The following is a 15,374-nucleotide window of genomic DNA, read 5'->3' on the forward strand; positions in this document are numbered from 1 at the left end:
AACTATAAAAATAACTTCAGAGTGTTCAACGGGAAAGACCAGAATTACTAAAAGATAACGATGAGACTATTTATAATGGTATAAATTATATGGACAATGGAAGATAACTTAGGAAGATAACTGAGGCCATCAAATAGACCTGTAGATGGCAAGACATATGACAGAATCAACAACCATTTGAATTCAGGTTTACATTAATTTAACGGTAAATATGGAACAGAAAGAACATTTGCACTTTGCTGGTACTTTTGACAAAAATTAAGAATTGAAGAAAACCTGCATACATCAATAACATCAATGCCCTGCCATATAGTCTTAATATATAAAAGAAAGAAAAACTTAAAGAAAAAGAAAATCCCACCTATATATATTTTATATCACAGTAATATAAATGAAAGTATTGAAAAACACAAATTTCATGATCCTTGGAGTCCTAAAATAAAATATACTATTAGCAATAACAAATAATATTACATCACATTTTTCTACTTTATGTTCACAGTTGTTCTTTAACATTGTAGTAAAATGCAATATTGCTTACTCTTATAGCCTTCTAATGTTCTGAAAAGTGTCAGGGTAAATGCCAAAATAAATATTCTCAAACCCTGGTAGTGCTATACATCTTGCTGTTGAGTTGATTCTGACTCATAGTGACTGGACCCCATAGGGCAAAGTAGAACTGCCCCATAGCTTTTCCAAGGCTGTAAACTTTATGGAAGGAGACTGCCACATCTTTCTACAGGAGAACAGCTGGTGGATTAGAACCACCAGCCTCTCAGTTAGCAGCTGTGAGCTTAATCACTGTACTACCAGGGCTCCTTCTAGTATTATAAAACCCCAAAATCAAACCCATTACACTGAGTCAATTCCAACCCATAGCAATCCTAGAGGAGAGAGCAGAATTGCTCCATAGGATTTCCAAGGAGTTGCTGGTGGATTTGAGCTGCCGACCTTCTGGTTAGGAACTGTATGACTTAAGCACTGAGCCACCAGGACTCCTCTAGTGTTACAAAAAACCGACCAAATCCCTTGCCATCAAGTCGATTTTGATTTGTGGTGACCCTATAGGACAGAGTAGAACTGCCCCATAGGGTTTCCAAGGAGCTGTTGGTGGATTTGAACTGCTGACATGAACTCTCAACCACTGTGCCACCAGTATTAAAAAAAAAAAAAAAACAGTATTAAAGCAGCCTTTAAATCAGAAATAATAGTGGCTAGCATTAGTGGTTGCCTATTATGTGTTAGAGATTTTCAAAACCTTTGCCCATATTGTCCATTTACATATTTCAGTGATTTTATATGGCATATACTATTATTGCTCTAATTTTACAGATGAAAAAAACTGAAAAAGAAAATTGTAAGCAATTTGTCAAGTTTGTGACAGGGTAGATATTGAAACCTTAAGCCATCTCATTCCAGAAATCAGTGAGATTAATTTTTTTTTTGTCTGTTTTTTCTTTTTCCTTTCTCTTTCACTCTTGGGCCTGTGGTAAAGATAATTTAATTTTGGTTTTCTTGACTCACAAAATGAAATGTTGTAACTTAGGTTGGGAAACAATAAAAGATTTTATATATATAATTTTTTTTTTATAAGCAAGAGTTGTGAAAAGAGACGTGATGATTTATCAATTAGGATGAAATAAGAGATATAGATTAGAAAGTGGAATAAACAAGGAAGCTAGTATAATAATCTAATATACAGCAAAGAATAAATTAAGATGCCAATATTGGAAAGGTTGAACAAGAATTGTTAGAGTCAATTTTAGAAGGGTTGGCAACTGAAACTGGAAAGCCTGGTTAGAGGAAACTGTAACTGGAATGGAGTGAGAGAGGTCATTAAGGTTTAGAATTGATTTCACCTACTAAAAAGTAATGTGACATCATGGAAAATGATGAAATTAACAAACTAAACCTTCTTGGTAAAACAGAGTAAACTTCAGAATAGGACTTTGGGTAAAATTGTTACTTAAGAAAACATTAAGAGATAATAAATAAGAGACACTAAAGGTTACAGAGAAAGAATGTTACAAATGAGAAAAAAATGAGTGTTAAGGATAGAAAGGGGGTTAAGAGGGACATGGTACAATGTCAGATTTACAGAGAGCACAAAGAAGATGTGATCATCCGACTACAATGCCTTAATGAGCTATTGAGAGGCATTTAGTAAGGGTGTGATCATGAAACATATATACTGTAGAGTGTCATAAATCAATGAAATAGACATAAGCAAATCATTTTTTTTTTCTTAATCTGGAGTGTCAGTGAAGTTTTTTTTTTTAATTAAAAGTTTTTTAAATTCATGTATGTACATTTTAATGGGGAGAGAGTTTGGGAAAGGATGAAGGAAATACTTATCAATACTGGGGGCTGCATGAAGGCAAGTGAAATCACAACAGGAAATGATGGACTGAGTAGGTGGTGTTTAAACCTTTAGAGATGAGGATGAGGATGAAAATGTAAATTGGTAGGAGTGAAGGCAAGAAATATGGTAAAAAAAAAAAAGGAGTTATATGACCAGAGAGAGAAAATTTGATTTCAGATTAGGAAGGTAAACATAATCCTAACTTTTTTAAATGGTAATGTTGACTCTATGATGTGGTTAGTCAAAGTGTAATGAAAACGGAAGTCAAAGGACCTAAATTTATACAGAAACAATGAGAGTTAGAAGTGTGTTACAAAAGTCAACAATGTGTCAGACTGAGTTAGAGAATAATGATTAAAAAAAAGGTAGAGAGACAGAGTAAAGAGAAAGTCCCTGAAGTGTTCAAAATAGCTTGGAAAGAGAATAATAATAAAGTGGAATGAATCACTTTTCCCAGTGTTAAGGCTTAGTATACAGTTACAATAACTAAGAGTGTGGTACTGGTGGAGGAATAGACACATAAATTAATTGGGGCTACTAGAGAATTCAGAAATATATGCAAATATGACCAATTAATTTTTTCAAAAAGAAACAAATGCATTTCAATGGAGGAAGGATAATGTTTTCAGTAACTGGTGCTGAAACAGTGGACAGCCATCAGCAGAAAAGAAGCCTTGTCATAACCTAACACCTTAAAGAATAACTGAAAATGAGTAGTTGACTTAAATGTAAAATAGAAAACTGTACAACCTCTAGAAAATAATATAGGAGAAAACCTTTGAGATTTAAGACTAGGAAGATTTCTTAGATTTAATACCAAAAGCAGGGTTCATAGAAGGAAAAACTGATAAATTGAACCTCATCAAAATGAAAATCTTTTGCCCTGTGAAAATTCCTGTTGAAATGATTAGAAACAAGTTACAGACTAGAAAATATTTACATATTGCATATTTGACAAAGTCTTTGTATGTAGATTATATAAAGATTCACAAAACTCAACAAATGAACCAATTGGAAAACGGGAGAAAAATGCACAGATGTTTGAAGAAGGGGGGGCAGTGTACGGATGGCAAATAAGCAGAAAATAAGATGTTGAAAAACATTAACCAAATTAAAACCACAATGAGATAGTACTACACGCCTATCATAAAGGCCAAAATGATTAACAATGGTAATGACAAATGCTGATGACAACGTGGAAAAATGTGAGCACTCACGTATTGCTGGTGGAAACAAAAAATGGTACGTTACTCCAGTAGCCTATCTCATTTATTGCAGCATTTTGTGATAGCCCAAAACTGAAAGTCTGTATCATGGATTGAATTGTGTCCCTGAAAGTTGTCTGTCGACTTGGCTAGGTCATGATTCCCAGTATTGTAGGATTGTCTACCATTTTGTCACCTGGTGTGATTTCCCTATGTGTTGTAAATTCTATCACTACGATGTAATGAGATGGATTAATGGCAGTTATTTTGATGAGATCTACAAGATTAAATAGTGCCTTAAGCCAATCTCTTTTGAGATATAAAAGACAGAAGCGAGCAGAGAGACAAGGGAGCCTTATATCACGAAGAAAGCAGTGCCAGGAGCAGAGTGTGTCCTTTGGACCTGAGGTTCCCGCACAGAGAAGCCCCTAGACCACAGGAAGATTGATGACAAGGACCTTCCTCAAGAGTCAACAGAGAGAAGAAAGCCTTCCTCTGGAGCTGGTGCCCTGAATTTGGACTTCTAGCCTTCTTGACAGTGAGAGAATAAATTTTTCTTTGTTAAAGCCCTCCACTTGTAGTATTTCTATTATAACAGCACTAGATAACTAAGACACTCCCTAAAAGTCCTTTAGTAGGTAAATGGTTAAGCAACTGTGGTACATCCATAAATACCATTGAAAACTACTTAGCAATAACAAGAAATGAGCTACGGATAAACGCACCTTGAATTAGTCTCAAGAAAATTAAGCTGAGTTTAAAAACAGAAAAAACAAAGCCCAGATCAAATAGATCCATAGTGCAAGATTCCATTTATGTAACATTCATGAAATAATATAATTAGAAGCCTGGAGAACATATTAGTGGTTCCGAAGTGTTAAAGGAGAAAGATATGAGTGTGGCTATACAGGGTTAACACAAAGGAGTCTTGTGGTGACACTAGAGTGTAATATCTTGATTGTGGCAGAAGTGATGTAAAGCTACAAAGATGATGAAATTTCACAGAGCTACAGATGCGCTTGTGCGTACGTATGCATGCGCACACACACCAGTGCGTGTATAACTGGTGAAGTCTGAATAACCTCTATGGAATACACCATTGTCAATTTTCTTGATATTTATATCGTACTATAAAAAAAAAAAACAAACAATTTTTTATAGTTGTGTAAAATGTTAATAGGCAGGAGGAGAAGGATTCACGGGACTTCCCTGTTCGTTTCTTTGCAACTTCCTCTGATTATATTTATAATATATATATATTTAATTTTTTCCCAAAATGAAAAGTTTCAAAAATAGAGAGAAGTTAAGAAAAAATATTGAGAGGAAGTTTCTGGGAATTTTGGGCAGAGCAAAAGAACTTCGGAGGTTTGTAGTTTCCTATAAGATTGAAAAATGTGGAGAATCAAGTTTGAAAAAAGTAGAAAGGCAATGAGAGAGTTAACAAAGGAAGTCAAAAAATAGCTTTGAGGCATTTTCTTTGAAACATGGTTATATTCATTCTTCTTTCCAGTATTAGAAATTGAGGGTAGCCTCCATTTAGGAAGATAGTGTTTCCAAGAGAAATCAAAAATCCAAAAAAAAAAAAAAAAAAGCAAACATAGAGTCATTTCTGTGGAAAGAATAATAATATACAAAATGAGTAATCTTTAGCAGCTTTAGCCCTGAACATTAAATAATATGACACTTAATTAAGCAGGAAAAATGACTTATAAAAATGACTTAGGTTACTTATAATGATTGTCACTCAATTCAGTACATTTTTACCATTCAAATTATTATAATATCTAACATGAAAGAATGTCCAGCTTTTCTCTATTTTCCTTCCAAGGAAATATTCCATATTAGTTTGCTAACCCAGACCCAGTGCCCTCGAGTTTGCTAAGCATTTTTAATAAAAAAATTAATTTTAGTAGAACAGGTTTTTATTACATGGTAAAAATTTTCATGTTGCAAATCAATGAAAATTTTGTTGGCAAATATATATGGTATTAAAGAAGAGAGAAAGATAATGAACGATGATCAAAATTATATTTTCACATAGTTTTAATAATATAAGAAAAATCTATAATGGGGGGCAGTGGTAATTCAATGGTAGAATTCTCACCTTTCATGTGAGAGACCTGGGTTTGATTCCCAGTCAATGCATGGCCCACCTGTCCCTCAGTGGAAGCTTAAATGTTGCTATGATGGTGAACAAGTTTCAGTGACGCTTTCAGACTGAAAGGGACTAGGATAAAAATTCTAGCTATCTACTTCTGTAAATCAGCTAATGAAAACCCTACAGATCAAAATGGTCTGAACAGCAGTCCATCATGGGGACAGCATGGGATTGAGCAGCATTTTGCTCTGTTGTGCTGGGATTGCCATGAGTTGGGCAGATTCTATGGCAGCTTGCCACCACCCCAGTAACAAACTTATAATGAATGATTTCAAATTAAATTCTTTCTCATGAATGATGGTTAGATAATAGTGAAAATAATGACTATAGGGACCTGTAGTCTAGTATGTTAATTTTCTAGATTAGATTGATTTTCTAATGGAAATGAGTTCATAAGTCAATAAATATGAGTGTAAAATGGTGTTAAATTCTAAACATATCAGATGATAAAATAAACAACATAGTTGATTTTATCAATCTTTATATCTGCTTTGGAACCCTGATGGCGTGGTGGTTAAGAGCTATGACTGCTAACCAAAAGGTCAGCAGTTCGAATCTACCAGCTGTTCCTTGGAAACCCTATGGGGTAGTTCTACTGTGTTTTTTTGGTGTTGTTGTTTTATATTTGCTTTGAGAAGTCATTTAGCAATGTAGAAATATACAATAGATTTTTTAATTAATGCATGTTTCCTTCAAAGGAGTTTGTGGGAGCTATCAAGCTGTCACTTTTCACTGCAAGATTACCTCAACAATCATAAAGTTATTGAAAGTGTTTGAGTAGATAGGAAAGCACATGCAATCTATGCTATTTATTATAAAGATGTTTTGATAGATAAACTTTTCTGAATTAACTAGTAAATAATCGCAATTCATTTTGAAACTTTTCAGAAATATCTGATTGCTGTCTTATGAAGAGGGGTAAACGTGATGCCTTGTGGAGATGAATACACATTCACCAGTAAAAAAAAAAACACCTTATTGCTTTTCTGAAAGGGCATCTTAATATGAGAAACTATTTGAAATATTATAATATTTTATTCTTCAGGGGAAAATTGAGTATATATTAAAAAAGAGGTACTTAATGGGTGGAATATATTGAATAAGTTTTATCACTTTAATGCATATTTATGTTTGCAACTCTGATTTCATTAGGAATATTCCTCAATTTACTACACTACAGACAATATTTTTTGTTAATATAAAGTCTTCAAGTGATGTTAGGCTACATGTAGAAGGTAATCCAAAAAACCAAGCCTGTTGCCATTGAGTCAATTCCTACTTATTATGACTGTATAGGACAGAGTAGATATTCCCCATAGGGTTTACAAGGAGTGGCTGGTGGATTCAAACTGTTGATACTTGGTTAGCAGCCAAGCTCTTAACCACTGTGCCACCTTTAGTTAAATACGGAACTATGGTCTAAAAAAAAAAAAAAAAAAAACACAGAAAATTGTTGGATGATGCAGTACAGAATATATTTATTAAACATGAATTTACTATTCACACTTGTGTTCTCCTTTGCTAGAAACTTAATTCAGATTTTTTATGTGAATTTTAAGTTCACTATTTTTTATCTGAGGTTGCAAATGAAAAGTATGTTTCTAAGAAAAGACGATTGATTTTATTCAAGTTATTTTATTAGGATAAAAATCTAAGTCATCAATAGGAATGAAAAAACTACATTAAGTTTAAATTTCAACTCATTTCTGATTTTGAGTTGTTGGTACAAGAAAATCCAACCACAGCTAAGTTTCATAAAGAAATGCACCATAAATTCCTCAAGACAAGGTCTGAAATGAAAAAATAAATGAACAGGTACATACATACATACACACATACATACATATGTATATGCTTAAAGACCTGCCTGCATACTTCCAGATATACATACATATATTCACATCAAATATGCTTGTAATACATCAGTTTATATGGCATTTAAAATTATTTTATCAGTGTGACAAAAGTATATTATTTTTCTTGAATGTGTAAATAATTTTTATTTGCTTAATTTTGCTAGTGTGATATCCCCAACCAAAAAAACCAAAAAAAAAATCTTCCTTTTCTTCTTCTAACCCAGATGAAGTTTGAAAATCAATTCTAATTTTTCCTTGATATAAAATATGTTTCATTCTCTTTGCCTCTTAACATTTCTACTCTAAGAGCTAATCCAGGTATAGTTTTCTTAGATCAAACTGATTAGTCCACTGAATCATATTTTCCTAATTAGAGTCATGTCTAACATGCTGGATAACAGAGTTAATATTTACACTATTAAACATATGGCAAGAAGGAATGATCCATCAGTTCAATAAACTAATCTCACAAAATCTAGGTGTCTGCAATACCTGGCTACCATTTCATGACCTATCATAAATTGAAGACAAGACTAGAATAGCAGGGATAAAAAAAGGTCACAACCCAAGTAGTTAAAGTGGCTTGCAGCTCCTTCAAATCTATCTTTCCAGGATCTGGGAAAGAGTCAACAAATATCTTAATAACTTCTGTTAAATAAATATGTAATCAGAGGCAATTATTTAAACAGATTGTATTTTAGAAGAAAATTCCAGGTAAAACTCTTTTGATACCTTTGAAATTTTGTGAAGTCTAGATACATTCTTTAACCTTAATTCTTGCTGTAGGAATCTATTTACTGCATTTTGCAATGCACCTGATATCATCTCTTTTATACATAATATGCAGTGTCAAAAGTATATGTTATAATAACATAATTCACTAATACAATTAAGGTATTGCTAATGAAAGGAGTTGTTGTTGTTGTTAGGTGCCCTTGAGTCACTTCTGACTCACAGGTACCCTATGTACAACAGAACAAAACAGTGCTCCATCCTGTGCCATCCTCACAATTGATGTTATGCTTGAGCCCATTGTCACAGCCACTGTGTCAATTTATCTCATAGAGGATCTTCTTCTTTTTTGCTGACCCTCTACTTTACCAAGCATGACATCCTTCTCCAGGGACTGGTCCCTCCAGATAACATATTCAAAGCACATGAGATGAAATGTCACCCTCCTTGCTTCCAAGGAGCATTCTAGCTGCACTTCTTGAATGTACTTCTTCAATAAAAAAAGTTAGAAGACTAACATTCTAGCTTTTTTCCTAACTGAGTATGGAATCTCAGACAAACCATTTACCTCCCTCAGGTTTCAGTTTCTTTATTTGTAAAGTAAGAGGTTTGTTTTAGTAGATTTTTCAACCATTACTTAAAATACTCTGATTCTATTGAATGCAGTAGTGATGACACAATTGGCTAAACGTATGCTTTCATGTAGACTGCCGGGTCCTTCTTCCTAGTCTGTCTTAGCCTGGAAGCTCAGCTGAAACCTGTCCACCATGGATGACCCTGCTGGCATCTGAATACTGGTGGCATAGCTTCCAGCATCACAGCAACACACAAGCCCCAACAGTACAACAAACTGACAGACACATGGGGGATCAAACATGCAATCAAGATGCATTGATAATTACTGGCGATTGGAATGCAAAAGTTGGAAACAAAGAAGAAGGATCAGTAGTTGGAAAATATGGCTTTGGTGATACAAACAACGCCGAGACTGACCGAAAGAATTTTGCAAAACCAATGGCTTCTTCATTGCAAATACCTTCTTTCATCAACATAAACGGCGACTATACACATGGACCTCGCCAGATGGAACACACAGAAATCAAATTGACTACATCTGTGGAAAGAGACAATGGAAAAGCTCAATATCATCAGTCAGAACAAGGCCAGGGGCCTACTGTGGAAAAGACCATCAATTGCTTATATGCAAGTTCAAGCCGAAACTGAAGAAAATCAGAGCAAGTCCACAAGAGCCAAAATATGACCCTCAGTATATCCCACCTGAATTTAGAGACCATCTCAAGAATAGGTTTGACGCATTGAACACTAGTGACCGAAGACCAGACGAGTTGTGGAATGACACAAGGACACCATCCATGAAGAAAGCAAGAGGTCACTGAAAAGGCAGGAAAGAAAGAAAAGACCAAGATGGATGTCAGAGGAGACTTTGAAACTTGCACTTGACCGTCGAGCAGCTAAAGCAAAAGGAAGGATTGATGAAGTAAAAGAACTGAACAGAAGATCTCAAAGGGCTTCTCGAGAAGACAAAATAAAGTATTATAATGACCTGTGCATAGAGCTGGAGATGGAAAACCAAAAGGGAAGAACACACTCAGCGTTTCTCAAATTGAAAGAACTGAAGAAAAAATTCAAGCCTTGAGTTGCAATAGCAAAGGATTCTATGGGGAAAATATTAAACAACGCAGGAAGCATCACAAGAAGATGGAAGGAGTACACAGAGTCGTTATACCAAAAAGAATTAGTCGATATTCAGCCATTTCAAGAAGTGGCATATGATTGGGAACCGATGGTACTGAAGGAAGAAGTCCAAGCTGCTCTGAAGGCATTGGCAAAAAACAAGGCTCCAGGAATTGATGGAATATCAATTGAGATGTTTCAACAAACAGATGCAGCGCTAGAGGTGCTCACTCGTCTATGCTAAGAAATATGGAAGACAGCTTCCTGGCCAACTGACTGGAAGAGATCCATATTTATGCCTATTCCCAAGAAAGACGATCCAACCGAATGTGGAAATTATAGAACAATATCACACGCAAGCAAAATTCTGCAGAAAATCATTCAGAAATGGCTGCAGCGTATATCGACAGGTAACTGCCAGAAATTCAGGCCGGTTTCAGAAGAAGACGTGGAACCAGGGATATCATTGCTGATGTCAGATGGATCCTGGCTGAAAGCAGAGAATACCAGAAGGATGTTTACCTGTGTTTTATTAACTATGCAAAGGTATTCGACTGTGTGGATCATAACAAACTGTGGATAAAACTGCAAAGAATGGGAATTCCAGAACACTTAATTGTACTCTTGAGGAACCTTTACATAGATCAAGAGGCAGTTGTTCGGACAGAACAAGGGGATACTGATTGGTTTAAAGTCAGGAAAGGTGTGCGTCAGGGTTGTATTCTTTCACCATGCCTATTTAATCTGTATGCTGAGCAAATAATACAAGAAGCTGGACTATATGAAGAAGAATGAGGTATCAGGATTGGAGGAAGACTCATTAACAACCTGAGTTATGCAGATGACACAACCTTGCTTGCTGAAAGTGAAGAGGACTTGAAGCACTTACTAATGAAGATCAAAGACCATAGCCTTCAGTATGGATTACACCTCAACATAAAGAAAACAAAAATCCTCACAACTGGACCAATGAGCAACATCATGATAAACGGAGAAAAGACTGAAGTTGTCAAGGATTTCATTTTACTTGTATCCACAATCAACAGCCATGGAAGCAGCAGTCAAGAAATCAAAAGACGCATTGCATTGGGCAAATCTGCTGCAAAGGACCTCTTCAAAGTGTTGAAGAGCAAAGATGTCACCCTGAAGACTAAGGTGTGCCTGACCCAAGCCATTGTATTTTCAATTGCATCATATGCATGTGAAAGCTGGACAACGAATAAGGAAGACCGAAGAAGAGTTGACGCCTTTGAATTGTGGTGTTGGCGAAGAACATTGACTATACCGTGGGCTGCCAAAAGAACGAACAAATCTGTCTTAGAAGAAGTGTGGCCAGAATGCTCCTTAGAAGCAAGGATGGCGAGACTGCGTCTTACATACTTTGGACATGTTGTCAGGAGGGATGAGTCCCTGGAGAAGGACATTATGCTTGGGAGAGTACAGGGTCAGTGGAAAAGAGGAAGACCCTCAACGGGATGGATTGACACAGTGGGTGCAACAATGAGCTCAAGCATAACAACTATTGTAAGGATGGCACAGGACCGGGCAGTGTTTTGTTCTGTTGTGCATAGGGTTGCTGTTAGTGGGAACCGACTCGACGGCACCTAACAACAACGACAACAACAAACTTTCCTATCTCCCTTGAAGGGAGCAGCAGAACATAGAGCTATGAAAAAAGCCTGCAATTGCTTGGGAAACCAAAAGCAGAGTTCTGTCCATGTGGCATAAACGGGTAGTTTCTGCCAGTGACAGTATAGTTGCTACCAGATTGAAGAAAGTCCCTGCGGGCCAACTCACAAGGTATCCCTCTGATTCCAGCAAGAATGAAGTTGCCTGGGGAAAAAGAGGAGACTGTGGCAGACAAAATGGTCTTTTAATATTGGTAATAGATTCAATCTGAAATAGGTATTTAAAAATCAAATTGCATTGAGATATATCAACGACAAAAAATACTAAACATAGAAGAAAGATTTTCAGAGTTAATATTATTGGAACGTATTAAGAATGTAATAAGAAATATTTCACAGGTTTTTAGGCTATAATTGCCAAAAATACAAGAAAATGCAGAATAGTTGTTCTTATGCTATTTTAGTTAATTGATTCCTTTGAAAATCTTATGAAAACTCTACATCCCCGTTATAAATGCCCATAATGAATTTTCCAGACTATGTCATTTGGTGTATAGCCTACGAATCCCCTTGCATTTCTGATTAAATATTATGTTTTGTACTATATGAAGTATCATTTATTTTAGTAAATATAAGAATAAATTGAAATAGCAATATATTTTTTAAACTATAGTTTTGATTTCTAACTAACACATATGGGAAAACAAACAAAAACAGAGTTTCACACCCTGTATAATACATATATCCTTTCCCAGTGCCCTTAGAGCAACAACAAGAAATGATTAAATATTAGGAACTAAGGAAAGCCACAATTCCAAAGAGCAAAGAATAGATGTCACAGATTCTCTGAATCACATAACACAAACACGAAGCCATAAAGGAAAATATGGCTGTGTCTGTTAGTGCAAATTAAACAAAGAAGCAAATGGATGGAGTTGGAAAATATTTTCAACATCCTTGGCAGAGAAGGGTTAACCGTGAACTAAAAATAGCCACCATAAATCAAAAACCAAAGCTAAGCAATCTAACTAAAAATATCTGAAGTATATGAAAATGCAAATCACAGATAACAAATACAAGTGGCAAATATTATATTGAAATATAATCTCAAACTCAATGGTAATTTTGAAAACTGTAGGCAAATTAAATTAAAAAAAAATAAAATTCTCATATTGGAGAAAAAATAAAAAGAATGATAATATCCAATATCGGAAAGAATATAGGCACTTAGGGGAATGTAAACTTCTAAGACATATTTGGAAAACAAATATTTATATCTGTCCAAATAATGGAAACCCTGGTAGCAGAGTGGTTAAGAGTTTGGATGCTAACCAAAAGGCCAGCAGTTTGAATTCACCAGGCGCTCTTTGGAAACCTAATGGGGTATTTCTACTCTGACCTACAGGATTGCTATGTGTCAGAATTGACTGGATGGCATTTTTTTTTTTTTTTTTGTAGATCCAAATAACAAATATCTGTTAAAAATAACCACTACCTATCAGCCAGTTTGTTGTAGTGTGGTAGTTTATATGTTGGTATGATGCTGGAAACTATGCCACTAGTGATTCAAATACCAGCATGGTCACCCGCGGTGGATAGGTTTTAGTGGAGCTCCAGATTAAGACAGGTTAGAAAGAAAAGTCTGGTTCTCTACTTCTGAAAATTCGCCACAGAAAATTCTATGGATCACAACAGAATATTGACTGACAGTGATGAAATGTAATTCCCCTAGGTTAAGTCACTCAGAATACAGGGTGGACATATCAACAGACTCAAGCGTATCAACAAACCATGAAGATATTGCAGAACCAGGCTATGTTTCATTGTAAAATGCATATGCCCTTTGATTCCATGATCACATTTTGGGGAATCTATTTTTTTTAACCCATAGTAAGGATGCTAAGCACAAAAATGTGTATGAGGATATTTATAACACATAGTCTATAGTGTCAAAAGAGCATAAAGTGTCTTAAAACTCAGTAACAAGAGTTGCAAAAATTGTGCTGTATTCATACTGTGAAATATTATACACCCTCCCAAAGAAATGAGTTAGAGCTGTTTCTTTTGTCTAAGAGGCATATCCACATTAAGGCAAACAATAAAAACCAACAACATAGTTGCATAATAATGTATGTAATATCTCATCATTAAAAATAAGCAACTAAAAAAACCTAGCATGGAGAAAGCTATGGAAAGATATAAAACTGAATCTTTGTTACGATTTACCTTATTGAGCTGCAGAGAGGGGGAGATAAAGTGGTAATAAAGAGCATACCAAAAAAAAAGAAAATAGAGTCATTGATCCAATTTAATGCATTTGATTTTTTAAAGCCGCTTATTTACTAGTCTCATTTAGCATGCTGCATAAAATGTAGTAAATGTGCAATAAATTAGTTCAATTAAAAATAAAATAAACTGTACAATACTCTCCAAATTAAAATATTAAAGAGAAAATTTCCTATTTATCTCTTCTGAAAAAAAATTCGATTTTATAATTTTTTTCATATAGAAATAGGAAAAGATATTAGATTTATGGGAGAGAGACAAAACTCTATTAAAAAGTAAAATTATAGCCTCAATATTTTCAGTAATAAACAAGAAAGGGTAAAAAACAAGCATTAAGCTCAACATATTAGAAACTGATCCCAAAAATTAAAGAGTAAACTCAAAATATGAGGAAAAAGTGACAAAGGGAAAAGGATAAAAGAAAAACAAATAAATAAAAAAATAGGAGAACTTTAAAATAAAAAGATCATTCTAGTCAGTAAAATAAAGAAATATTTGGCAGGTACAATTAAAAAGAGACAAAAATACATATTGCAAAATTTTAAATGAGAAAAGTAATACAACACAGAGAAAATTAAAATTATAAAAAAATGATATATAGACCACTACATTTATAAATTTTAAAATGTTATTTATTTGAAGAAATATTTAAAAATGAACAGATTATACCAATGTACTGAATAAATGTACCAAAGGTGACTAATCCAGCTCTATGGCCTGCTGACTCACAAAAGGGCTGCACATTGATTAAGAAGCAATGGGGATATCTTTAGTTCAGGCTCCCCAAAAGCAGAGCCTTTGAAGGGGATTCATGTAACAGTGATTTTTTAAGGGAGTTCTCTCAGGAAAGTCCTATAAAGAAGTAAGAGAAACAAGATAGAACAGGAGAAGTCGGCCAAACGTGTGGTTTCAGGTTTCAGCTGAAGTCTTATTGATCTCATGAGTTGCCCCAAGGCATGAATGGATGGGATCTTAGAGTTATTTCCCCTTGGTGTAAGAGGGCCAGCCTTTTGTATGTCAGCCATTGCCTGTGATATATAGCCTCTGGGGCGGCTGCAACCTCCAAGGACTTTTCGGATGAAGCTGTGCCCATTGTTGTTGCTAACATCCGCCCAGCCTACCCCACCTCATGGTGGCCCAATGCACAAAGGACAGAAAAGCTGCTTGGTCCTGAGCCATCCTCAAGATCTGTTGGAGACGGGACTATTGTAATCCACAGAGTTTTTATTGGCTGATTTTTGGAAGTAGATCACTGGCCGTTCTTCCTAGTCCATCTTAACCAGGAAGCTCTGCTGAAACCTGTTACTAGGAAATTCTACCATTGATGAGTGTAGTGTAGCAGCCAACATTCACAATAGCTGGAGAATGTGTGGTCCTGCCTAGTAATGAGGGTCTGAATGGATATCAACAGCATCTACTCCTGACCTGAACTGGAAGAGACACTGTTGCCAT

The 15,374-nt window shown here is 35.2% G+C and overlaps 1 non-coding gene across 1 annotated transcript; it reads left to right on the forward strand.

Annotated features, from left to right (window-relative positions):
- The first annotated feature begins 5,641 nt into the window (after nucleotides 1–5,641).
- Nucleotides 5,642–5,712, forward strand: TRNAE-UUC (transfer RNA glutamic acid (anticodon UUC)). The gene has a single exon. It is a non-coding gene; the product is annotated as a tRNA-Glu (tRNA).
- Nucleotides 5,713–15,374: the final 9,662 nt, after the last annotated feature.

The sequence above is a fragment of the Loxodonta africana genome, chromosome 17, assembly GCF_030014295.1.
Source record: "Loxodonta africana isolate mLoxAfr1 chromosome 17, mLoxAfr1.hap2, whole genome shotgun sequence".
NCBI classification, from domain to species: domain Eukaryota; kingdom Metazoa; phylum Chordata; class Mammalia; order Proboscidea; family Elephantidae; genus Loxodonta; species Loxodonta africana.